Source organism: Coregonus clupeaformis, unplaced genomic scaffold, assembly GCF_020615455.1.
Source record: "Coregonus clupeaformis isolate EN_2021a unplaced genomic scaffold, ASM2061545v1 scaf0208, whole genome shotgun sequence".
In the NCBI taxonomy this organism is placed as follows: Eukaryota; Metazoa; Chordata; class Actinopteri; order Salmoniformes; family Salmonidae; genus Coregonus; species Coregonus clupeaformis.
Genome location: NW_025533663.1, coordinates 127,501 through 139,886, shown reverse-complemented (window position 1 = coordinate 139,886; position 12,386 = coordinate 127,501). Strand labels below are relative to the sequence as shown.

The 12,386-nt window shown below is 52.1% G+C and overlaps 1 pseudogene; it reads right to left on the bottom strand.

Annotated features, from left to right (window-relative positions):
* Positions 1 to 12,386, bottom strand: part of LOC121542056 — a 205,191-nt pseudogene that overhangs the window by 145,024 nt on the left and 47,781 nt on the right.

Here is a 12,386-nt window from a genome sequence, read left to right as displayed (position 1 = left end):
CGCATCAAAGGGACGATGGATGGGGCCATGTACCGTCAAATCTTGGGTGAGAACCTCCTTCCCTCAGCCAGGGCATTGAAAATGGGTCGTGGATGGGTAATCCTGCATGACAATGACCCAAAACACACGGCCAAGGCAACAAAGGAGTGGCTCAAGAAGAAGCACATTAAGGTCCTGGAGTGGCCTAGCCAGTCTCCAGACCTTTTTTTTTTTTTTTTTTTTGTCATTTAGCAGACGCTCTTATCCAGAGCGACTGACCTTAATCCCATAGAAAATCTGTGGAGTGAGCTGAAGGTTAGATTTGCCAAACGTCAGCCTCGAAACCTTAATTACTTGGAGAAGATTTGCAAGATGTGTGCAAACCAGGTGGCCAACTACAAGAAACGTCTGACCTCTGTGATTGCCAACAAGGGTTTTGCCACCAAGTACTAAGTACTGTTTTGCAGAGGGGTCAAATACTTATTTCCCTCATTAAAATGCAAATCAACTTATAACATTTTTGACATGCATTTTTTTCTGGATTTTTTTGTTGTTATTCTGTCTCTTACTGTTCAAATAAACCTACCATTAAAATTATAGACTGATCATTTCTTTGTCAGTGGGCAAAACGTACAAAATCAGCAGGGGATCAAATACTTTTTTTCCCCCCTCACTGTAGATGCAGAAAGTAAATCAGCAAACTGTGTCAATTTCCGCAACCACTAAGAGCTGTGAGAGTGCGAGGCTGTTTTGGTGCCCAGGCTACCACGCTGAGGCTCAACTTCTCCGCTGTTTTGGTGCCCAGGCTACCACGCTGTGAACAGGGTGTAGCGAACCCGTGCACATGCTCCTCTCTCCCTCTGCTCTCCTCCTCTCTCCCTCTGCTCTCCTCCTCTCTCCCTCTGCTCTCCTCTCCTCCTCCTTTCTCCCTACCACGCTGTGAACATGCTCAAATTAGGGTCGCGCACTATCCAGATTTTTCATACCGTTCCGATACCATACCGGGGTATACGGTATTACCGGCAGTGCACACACAAGGGGGCACTATTTCTTTCCAAACATTAAAATATAAAACGCTAATTAGTGCAAGCGAACATAAACTAATTGCAAGGACAGACACCCCAGCTCATAAAGTAGTACAACTATCTCAAAAGGCTTGCTACACACAAAAAAACAACTATTAGACAACAGGGATGTTGATCAAGGAGGGGGTTGAATGTCTCTGCTGGAACTAAGAAGCTTGATCTGGCAATTAGCTTAGCCACTTAGCTAGCCACTTAGCAAACCAAATGCACAGCTGGAGCCCTGAGCAGGAGATAATTTATTTGGCACATCTTAGATAGCTAACTTACAGTTAGTTATAAGATATTTAGCAGGAAAACATTAGTAGTGAATCTCAAGTGTAACTTGATCACCTCTCTTGAACAACAGTGGAACGTCACGTCACTAAAGCTTCCGTTTGCTCTTTGTAAACAACCACACCATGTGACTGGCTCAATCAGCTGCTTTGGGGAAAGCCTTCATGCTGGCTCATTCAGCTGCTTTGGGGAAAGGCCTTCATGCTGGCTCAATCAGCTGCTTTGGGGAAGGCTTTCATGCTGGCTCAATCAGCTGCTTTGGGGAAAGCCTTCATGCTGGCTCAATCAGCTGCTTTGGGGAAAGCCTTCATGCTGGCTCAATCAGCTGCTTTGGGGAAAGCCTTCATGCTGGCTCAATCAGCTGCTTTGGGGAAAGCCTTCATGCTGGCTCAATCAGCTGCTTTGGGGAACGGCTTCATGCTGGCTCAATCAGCTGCTTTGGGGAACGGCTTCATGCTGGCTCAATCAGCTGCTTTGGGAAAAGGCCTTCATGCTGGCTCAATCAGCTGCTTTGGGGAAAACCTTCATGCTGGCTCAATCAGCTGCTTTGGGGAACGGCTTCACAATAAAACAAATATGCAACAGGCGAAATGAAGAACGCCATCTGCTTTATCTATTAACCTAGTGCAAGGAATCACTATTTTTCTCGGCAAAGGAAAATATAAAGGAAATGGAATGTGTGTGTGAAGCATGCGTGCATATGTGAATCTAAGGCTGTGTGTGTGTGTGAGTGAGAGTGTGTGTGTGTGTGTGTGAGAGTGTGTGAGTTACCTGGAGGCAGCAAAGAAGTTGGTGACCTGGTATCCAAAGCTGCCATAGTATGCGTGCTCCATGATGGCCATCAACTGGACACAGTTATAACCTGACAGAGACATTATAACCAGTTATAACCTGAAATAAAGACATAACCAGTTATAACCTGACAAAGACATTAACCCGTTATAATTCAGATGGAATTGAATGGAGAAGGTGTATGGTGGGTATTCACAGCGTGTTGCTAAATGAAATACCTCCCTACTCCACGCTGTTAAGGAGTTAAACAGCACAACTGTTCTGGGTTTTAGACAGGGCTGAGATAAGGAGGCTAACAGAGATAATGTTTCCTACTGTTGCAGCATGGCCAGCCTTTCCCCTGCAGCGCTCACACAGATAGGAGAGAGACAGAGAGACAGAGAGACAGAGAGACAGAGAGAGAGAGAGAGAGAGAGAGAGAGAGAGAGAGAGAGAGAGAGAGAGAGAGAGAGAGAGAGAGAGAGAGAGAGAGAGAGAGAGAGAGAGAGAGAGAGAGAGAGAGAGAGAGAGAGAGAGAGAGAGAGAGAGAGAGAGAGAGAGAGAGAGAGAGAGAGGGCATCCCTTTCTGACATTTATCCCTCCAAGGGTGGACTCCCTACCAAGTCCCCCTGGGCTTAGCTGTGCTCTAACACCCGGTGTGTGTGTGTGTGTGTGTGTGTGTGTGTGTGTGTGTGTGTGTGTGTGTGTGTGTGTGTGTGTGTGTGTGTGTGTGTCTATGTGTGTGTCTATGTGTGTGTCTATGTGTGTGTGTGTGTGTGTGTGTGTGTCTGTGTGCACGCGCAGTATGGGGTCGTCTTAGACCCTGCTGTGAGCTCCAAGCAACAGTCCTGAACCCCAACCTCTAACAGGGCTCAGGGTGAGGGTGTCTAACAGGGCTCAGGGTGAGGGTGTCTAACAGGGCTCAGGGTGAGGGTGTCTAACAGGGCTCAGGGTGAGGGTGTCTAACAGGGCTCCGGGTGAGGGTGTCTAACAGGGCTCCGGGTGAGGGTGTCTAACAGGGCTCCGGGTGAGGGTGTCTAACAGGGCTCCGGGTGAGGGTGTCTAACAGGGCTCCGGGTGAGGGTGTCTAACAGGACTCAGGGTTAGGGTGTCTAACAGGGCTCAGGGTGAGGGTGTCTAACAGGGCTCAGGGTGATGGTGTCTAACAGGGCTCAGGGTGATGGTGTCTAACAGGGCTCAGGGTGAGGGTGTCTAACAGGGCTCAGGGTGAGGGTGTCTAACAGGGCTCAGGGTGAGGGTGTCTAACAGGGCTCAGGGTGAGGGTGTCTAACAGGGCTCAGGGTGATGGTGTCTAACAGGGCTCAGGGTGATGGTGTCTAACAGGGCTCAGGGGTGAGGGTGTCTAACAGGGCTCAGGGTGAGGGGTGTCTAACAGGGCTCAGGGTGAGGGTGTCTAACAGGGCTCAGGGTGAGGGGTGTCTAACAGGGCTCAGGGTGATGGTGTCTAACAGGGCTCAGGGTGAGGGTGTCTAACAGGGCTCAGGGTGATGGTGTCTAACAGGGCTCAGGGTGAGGGTGTCTAACAGGGCTCAGGGGTGAGGGTGTCTAACAGGGCTCAGGGTGAGGGTGTCTAACAGGGCTCAGGGTGAGGGTGTCTAACAGGGCTCAGGGTGATGGTGTCTAACAGGGCTCCGGGTGAGGGTGTCTAACAGGACTCAGGGTGAGGGTGTCTAACAGGGCTCAGGGTGAGGGTGTCTAACAGGGCTCAGGGTGAGGGTGTCTAACAGGGCTCAGGGTGAGGGTGTCTAACAGGGCTCAGGGTGATGGTGTCTAACAGGGCTCAGGGTGATGGTGTCTAACAGGGCTCAGGGTGAGGGTGTCTAACAGGGCTCAGGGTGAGGGTGTCTAACAGGGCTCAGGGTGAGGGTGTCTAACAGGGCTCAGGGTGAGGGTGTCTAACAGGGCTCAGGGTGAGGGTGTCTAACAGGGCTCAGGGTGAGGGTGTCTAACAGGGCTCAGGGTGATGGTGTCTAACAGGGCTCAGGGTGATGGTGTCTAACAGGGCTCAGGGTGATGGTGTCTAACAGGGCTCAGGGTGAGGGTGTCTAACAGGGCTCAGGGTGAGGGTGTCTAACAGGGCTCAGGGTGAGGGTGTCTAACAGGGCTCAGGGTGAGGGTGTCTAACAGGGCTCAGGGTGAGGGTGTCAATGCCTCACCCACACCGCTCCCTATTTCCTATTTCGTGATTTACTTTTAAAAATCAGGAGGGAACAGGGTGCTATTTGAGAGAGAGAGGAAATGGAGAAGGAAACTTATTTCGCACTAATTGAGATGAAACCATGTAACCATAACCCTTCAGAGTGGAGTTCACTGTAGTGGCCTGTCCATTAGGGAGATGAAACCATACTCCTGCTAAACACCATTAGATACAGACTGCCTGTCCATTAGGGAGATGAAACCATACTCCTGCTAAACACCATTAGATACAGACTGCCTGTCCATTAGGGAGATGAAACCATACTCCTGCTAAACACCATTAGATACAGACTGCCTGTCCATTAGGGAGATGAAACCATACTCCTGCTAAACACCATTAGATACAGACTGCGTCCCCAATGGCATCCTATTCCCTGTATACACTGAGTATACAAAACATTAAGAACACCTTCCTAATAATGAGTTCCCCTTTCGACCCTCAGAACAGCCTCAGTTTGTTGGGCGTGGACTTTACAAGGTGTCGAAAGTGTTCCACAGGGATGCTGGCCCATGTTGACTCCAATGCTTCCCCACAGCTGTGTCAAGTTGGCTGGATGTTCTTTGGGTGGGTGGGTGGGACCATTCTTGATACAGACGGGAAACCGTTGAGTGTGGAAAAACCCAGCAGCATTGCAGTTCTTGACTAGGCTTGAATGGCGGGGGGGACCCGGTTACCGAGATTGACCGCCCAAAAAACCACTCCCTTGAACTGGAACTGCTAAGATATATTCGATGTCTAAATCTGTCTTCTCTAGGGCCTCTGCATGATGAACCAACGCTCAGGGTGGGGACAGACAGTCAATCCCAGGAGCAGCTTCGATATCAGGTTCATCCGGCCAAGATGTTCCACGGATTTAGACGGTCATTTTTACCCCACAGCCATAATGCTTTTTAATGAGTGTAATTGATGAGGTGTTTTATGATGTCTTCCTGTTGTGAACCGCGGTGCTTGTTTTCCCTCCAGAGAAGAAAACTGGCACTGGAATCAGACTATTCTGTTAGGGATACTATGGTGCATGTGCCTTTATGGTGTCTTAATATGTTGTTGTTGTTTCTTATGACCTGGGATAAATGCTACAGTACTCTCCTCCCCTCTGTCCCCCTCTCCAGTCATCTTCCCCTTCCTAACTTCCCATTATAGGGTCCGACTGTTATGCAGCTACAGCTCATGTCCTGATGCAAAATGAACATCGAGTAACGGTCTGGGAAAGTTTGTGGATAAACGGTAGACAATGTGTGTCTTCTGTTACCAACCATCTACATTTTACATTTACATTTTAGTCATTTAGCAGACGCTCTTATCCAGAGCGACTTACAGTTAGTGAATACATATATATATTTTTTTATACTTGCCCCACGTGGGAATCGAACCCACAACCCTGACGTTGCAAACGCCATGCTCTATCAACTGAGCTACATCCCTGCCGGCCATTCCCTCCCCTACCCTGGACGACGCTGGGCCAATTGTGTGCCGCCCATGAGTCTCCCGGTCGCGGCCGGCTGCGACAGAGCCTGGATTCGAACCAGGATCTCTAGTGGCACAGTTAGCACTGTGATGCAGTGCCTTAGACCACTGCGCCACTCAGGAGTCACTACATAGACTTAATGTGGAGAGGACTGCGGCTAACCCACTATCTCTGGATAAACAGCCTTTTTGGTGTCTTCTGTCATGGAGGACTTGGCATTGCCGTTTCCATACTCACCCAGGTCTTTGATCTTGGGCAGGACGTTGAGGGTGAAGTTGGTGTAGGTGGCGATCTCTTCCTCTGGTGAGGCGATGCCAACGTGAGACTCATATATACGCAGAGACCTGGGACGCTTAGGACGGGTGTGTTGGTGCTGCAGAGGAGAGGAGAGGAGAGGAGAGGAGAGGAGAGGAGAGGAGAGGAGAGGAGAGGAGAGGAGAGGAGAGGAGAGGAGAGGAGAGGAGAGGAGGAGGAGAGGAGAGGAGAGGAGAGGAGAGGAGAGGAGCTAAGAAAGAAACACTGACAAACAAACATTTGTTCAACAGAAAGGTAGTGAAGCCACAGGAGCCTTGTATCAGGCTAGGCTTCACACACTGGTACGACAGGGACTGAGACAACGCTTCACACCGTTTCTAAAACACTGGAGCAGAAATGTTTCATCTGTTATATCCTCCAGGACACCCAAGCCCAGCTTACATCACCAACAGAAGAAGAGTGGAGGAGAGAGACGGATGGAAAGAAGGAGAGAAGGAGAGGGGGAGATGAATGAGAGAGAGGTTAGTTTGAGGAGAAGAGGTAAGTCATGGAGAGCTAGGAGGGAGAGAAGGTGGGAAGGAGCAAAGGAGAGCATTGAAAGAGAGAGGAGAGAGAATAGAGAGAGAGAATAGAGAATGAAAGAGTGAGTGAGTGAGGTTAGTTTTAGGAGAAGAGGTAAGCGTGGATCCCACAGGGAATATCAAACTGCTTTGATGACCAACTGGTTCTGTCTGGGTCTGTGTGTCTGTCTAAAAACCTGACACAACAGAAGATGATGAGGAGGAAAGGAGGGAGAGAGGAGGAGGAGGAGAGGAGAGCAGAGGGAGAGAGGAGAGCAGAGCAGAGGGAGAGAGGAGGAGGAGGGGAGGGCAGAGGGAGAGAGGAGGAGGAGGAGAGGAAGAGAGGAGAAGGAGAGCAGAGGGAGAGAGGAGAGCAGAGCAGAGGGAGAGAGGAGGAGGAGGGGAGGGCAGAGGGAGAGAGGAGGAGGAGGAGAGGAAGAGAGGAGAAGGAGAGCAGAGGGAGAGAGGAGGAGGAGGAGGAGAGGGAGAGAGGAGGAGGAGGAGAGCAGAGGGAGAGAGGAGGAGAGCAGAGGGAGAGAGGAGGAGGAGGAGAGCAGAGGGAGAGAGGAGGAGAGCAGAGGGAGAAAGGAGGAGGAGGAGAGCAGAGGGAGAGAGCAGAGGGAGAGAGGAGGAGGAGGAATTGAGCAGAGGGAGAGAGGAGGAGGAGAGCAGAGGGAGAGAGGAGGAGGAGGAGGAGAGCAGAGGGAAAGAGGAGGAGAGCAGAGGGAGAGAGGAGGAGGAGGAGAGGAGGAGGGGAGAAGGAGAGGAGGGCAGAGGGAGAGAGGAGGAGGAGGAGGAGGAGGAGAGGAAGAGAGGAGAAGGAGAGCAGAGGGAGAGAGGAGGAGGAGAGCAGAGGGAGAGAGGAGGAGGAGGAGGAGAGGGAGAGAAGAGAGGAGAGAGGAGGAGGAGGAGAGCAGAGGGAGAGGAGGGAGGAGGAGGAGAGGAGAGCAGAGGGAGAGAGGAGGAGGAGGAGGAGAGCAGAGGGAGAGAGGAGGAGGAGAGAGCAGAGGAGAGAGGAAGAAGGAGAGGAGAGAGGAGAGAGAGAGGAGAGAAGGGAGAGAGAGAGAGAGAGGAGGAGAGGAGAGGAGAGGGAGAGAGGAGGAGGAGAGGAGAGGGAGAGAGGAGGAGGAGAGGAGGAGAGGAGAGCAGAGGGAGAGAGGAGAAGGAGAGAGGAGGTGAGAGAGGAGGGGAGAGGGAGAGATGAGAGGGAGAGGAGAGCAGAGGGAGAGAGCAGAGGGAGAGAGGAGGAGAGGAGAGCAGAGGGGGAGAGGAGGAGGAGCAGAGGGAGAGAGGAGGAGGAGGAGAGGGAGAGAGGAGGAGGAGGAGAGGGAGAGAGGAGGAGAAGGAGAGCAGAGGGAGAGAGGAGGAGGAGAGCAGAGGGAGAGAGGAGGAGGAGAGCAGAGGGAGAGAGAGGAGGAGGGGAGAGGAGAGAGGAGGAGGAGAGCAGAGGGAGAGGAGAGGAGAGCAGAGGGAGAGAGGAGGAGAGGAGAGCAGAGGTAGAGAGGAGGAGAGCAGAGGGAGAAAGGAGGAGGAGGAGAGCAGAGGGAGAAAGGAGGAGAGGAGAGCAGAGGGAGAGAGGAGGAGAGCAGAGGGAGAGAGGAGGAGGAGGAGAGCAGAGGGAGAGAGGAGGAGAGCAGAGGGAGAAAGGAGGAGGAGGAGAGCAGAGGGAGAGAGCAGAGGGAGAGAGGAGGAGGAGGAATTGAGCAGAGGGAGAGAGGAGGAGGAGAGCAGAGGGAGAGAGGAGGAGGAGGAGGAGAGCAGAGGGAGAGATAGAGGAGGAGGAGAGCAGAGGGAGAGAGGAGGAGGAGAGGAGAGCAGAGGGAGAGAGGAGGAGGAGGAGAGGAAGAGAGGAGAAGGAGAGCAGAGGGAGAGAGGAGGAGGAGGAGGAGAGGGAGAGAGGAGGAGGAGGAGAGCAGAGGAGAGAGAGGAGAGCAGAGGGAGAGAGGAGGAGGAGGAGAGCAAGGGAGGAGAAGCAGAGGGAGAAAGGAGGAGGAGGAGAGCAGAGGGAGAGAGCAGAGGAGAGAGAGAGGAGAGAGAGGAAGAGAGCAGAGGGAGGAGGAGGAGGAGGAAGCAGGGAGGAGAGAGAGAGGAGGAGGAGGAGAGCAGAGGGAGAGAGAGGAGGAGAGAGAGGAGGAGAGGAGAGAGGAGGGAAGAGGGAGAGAGGAGAGGAGGAGGAGGGAGAGGAGGAGGAGAGGAGAAGGAGAGGGAGGGGAGGAGGGAGAGAGGAGGGAGAGAGGAGGAGGAGGGAGAGAGAGGGAGAGAGGAGGAGGAGAGGAGAGGGAGAGAGGAGGAGGAGGAGAGCAGAGGGAGAGAGGAGGAGGAGGAGGAGAGGAGAGCAGAGGGAGAGAGGAGGAGGAGGAGGAGAGGAGAGCAGAGGGAGAGAGGAGGAGGAGGAGAGCAGAGGGAGAGAGGGGGGAAGAGGAGAGGGAGAGAGGAGAGAGGAGAGGGAGAGAAGAGAGAGGAGAGAAGAGAGAGGAGAGGGAGAGAGGAGGAGAGGAGAGCAGAGGGAGAGAGGAGGAGGAGAGGAGAGGGAGAGAGGAGGAGGAGAGGAGGAGAGGAGAGCAGAGGGAGAGAGGAGAAGGAGAGAGGAGGTGAGAGAGGAGGGGAGAGGGAGAGATGAGAGGGAGAGGAGAGCAGAGGGAGAGAGCAGAGGGAGAGAGGAGGGAGAGGAGAGAGAGGGAGGAGGAGGAGCAGAGGGAGAGAGGAGGGAGGAGGAGAGGGAGAGAGGAGGAGGAGGAGAGGGAGAGAGGAGGAGGAGAGGAGGAGAGGAGAAGGAGACAGGGGAGAGAGGAGGAGGGAGAGCAGAGGGAGAGAGGAGGGGAGAGCAGGGAGAGAGGAGGAGGAGGAGGAGGAAGGAGAGGAGGAGAGAGCAGAGGAAGGAGGAGAGAGAGCAGAGGTAGAGAGGAGGAGAGCAGAGGGAGAAAGGAGGAGGAGGAGAGCAGAGGGAGAAAAGGGAGGAGAGGAGAGCAGAGGGAGAGAGGAGGGAGAGCAGAGGAGAGAGGAGGAGGAGGAGAGCAGAGGGAGAGAGGAGGAGAGCAGAGGGAGAAAGGAGGAGGAGGAGAGCAGAGGGAGAGAGCAGAGGGAGAGAGGAGGAGGAGGAATTGAGCAGAGGGAGAGAGGAGGAGGAGAGCAGAGGGAGAGAGGAGGAGGAGGAGGAGAGCAGAGGGAGAGATAGAGGAGGAGGAGAGCAGAGGGAGAGAGGAGGAGGAGAGGAGAGCAGAGGGAGAGAGGAGGAGGAGGAGAGCAGAGGGAGAGAGGAGGGAAGAGGAGAGGGAGAGAAGGAGGAGGAGAGCAGAGGGAGAGAGGAGGAGGAGAGGAGAGCAGAGGGAGAGGAGGAGGAGAGCAGAGGGAGAGAGGAGGAGGAGGAGAGCAGAGGGAGAGAGGAGAGAGGAGAGGGAGAGAAGAGAGAGGAGATGGAGAGAGGAGAGCAGAGGGAGAGAGGAGAGGGAGAGAGGAGAGGGAGAGAGCAGAGGGAGAGAGCAGAGGGAGAGAGCAGAGGGAGAGAGCAGAGGGAGAGAGCAGAGGGAGAGAGGAGGAGAGGAGAGCAGAGGGAGAGAGGAGGAGAGAGGAGAGAGGAGGAGAGGAGAGCAGACGGGGAGAGGAGAGCAGAGGGAGAGAGGATGAGGAGGAGATGAGAGCAGAGGGAGAGAGGAGAGGAGAGGGAGAGAGGAGGAGAGGAGAGGGAGATAGGAGGGGAGATGAGAGGGAGATAGGAGGAGAGGGAGAGAGGAGAGCAGAGAGAGAGAGGAGAGCAGAGGGAGAGAGGCGAGGAAGAGAGGAGGAGAGGAGAGCAGAGGGAGAGAGTAAGAGGGGTAGAGAAGGAGGAGAGGGGTAGAGGAGAGGAGAGAGAACGGGACATGATAGGCAGATAGGATGAGAAAAGAGAAAATAGGATGACAGGAGAGGAGGAGGAGAGGAGAGTATCCTTTATTAAGCGTTACATAAACATGTGTCCATTAGAAACACAAACATCAAAAGCGTCATGCTGCATAGCACTGCTTCTTCACATCAGGGTGTCTGTCTGTGTGGCTGCCTGTGAAATGGTAATAGTACTTCATTAATGGAGGACGCTGTCTGAGACTCCTCACAATGCTAGAGGACACACATGCTCACCCCCCACACACGGCACATACCAGGAAAGGTCTGATAGGGTCCCAGTGTATCCAGTCGTAGGTGTTGGAGTCCGGATGTCTGTGACAGTACTTGGCCCACGGAGAGATACGGAATAACTCCTCCCCTTCTGATGTCAGTACCACTAGCTGATTGGACAAGACACGTGAAGAGGTGAGCAGAGACAAAAGAGGAAGAGGATATTTATATTTAGACACTAAAATATTAACATGCACCTTTACCCCCTAGAAGTGAAAGTCTGGATGTATGGCAACACTAAAATATTAACATGAACCTTTACCCCCTAGAAGTGAAAGTCTGGATGTATGGCAACACTAAAATATTAACATGAACCTTTACCCCCTAGAAGTGAAAGTCTGGATGGGATGGCAACACTAAAATATTAACATGAACCTTTACCCCCTAGAAGTGAAAGTCTGGATGGGATGGCAACACTAAAATATTAACATGAACCTTTACCCCCTAGAAGTGAAAGTCTGGATGGGATGGCAACACTAAAATATTAACATGAACCTTTACCCCCTAGAAGTGAAAGCTTGGATGGGTGGCAGTAGCTCAAACAATCCTTCGGACCCCAGAAGTTTCCCCTCGTCAAAACAGTCATTACTCCATCCATCTACCCAGCATATCCACATCCACCTCATTACTCCATCCATCTACCCAGCATATCCACATCCACCTCATTACTCCATCCATCTACCCAGCATATCCACCTCATTACTCCATCCATCTACCCAGCATATCCACCTCATTACTCCATCCATCTACCCAGCATATCCACATCCACCTCATTACTCCATCCATCTACCCAGCATATCCACCTCATTACTCCATCCATCTACCCAGCATATCCACATCCACCTCATTACTCCGTCCATCTACCCAGCATATCCACATCCACCTCATTACTCCATCCATCTACCCAGCATATCCACATCCACCTCATTACTCCATCCATCTACCCAGCATATCCACATCCACCTCATTACTCCATCCATCTACCCAGCATATCCACATCCACCTCATTACTCCATCCATCTACCCAGCATATCCACATCCACCTCATTACTCCATCCATCTACCCAGCATATCCACCTCATTACTCCATCCATCTACCCAGCATATCCACATCCACCTCATTACTCCATCCATCTACCCAGCATATCCACATCCACCTCATTACTCCATCCATCTACCCAGCATATCCACCTCATTAATCCATCCATCTACCCAGCATATCCACATCCACCTCATTACTCCATCCATCTACCCAGCATATCCACATCCACCTCATTACTCCATCCATCTACCCAGCATATCCACATCCATCTCTTAGTCCCTCCCCCTTCCAGCTCATTCAGTCACTAGATGAGTCTTCAGCAGTTCAGTCCCGGATACCCAGTTCAGAGACAACAGCCGAGACGGTCTTAAAGGAAAACTCCACCCAAAAAACTAGCTTTTGTTGTTTGTTTCATTAGTCCATTGTTGACATTGTCCCAAAAATGTTTTGCTTGTCAGCAATCAAGTTTTCAAGATATGTAACTTTAATAATAAAGAAATCAAAAAGTTTAAACTGAACAGTTCAGTTTTAGAACATCTCATATTGGCTGCTGGAGTTAACCAATCAGAAGGGTGGGCTGACGTTCGGT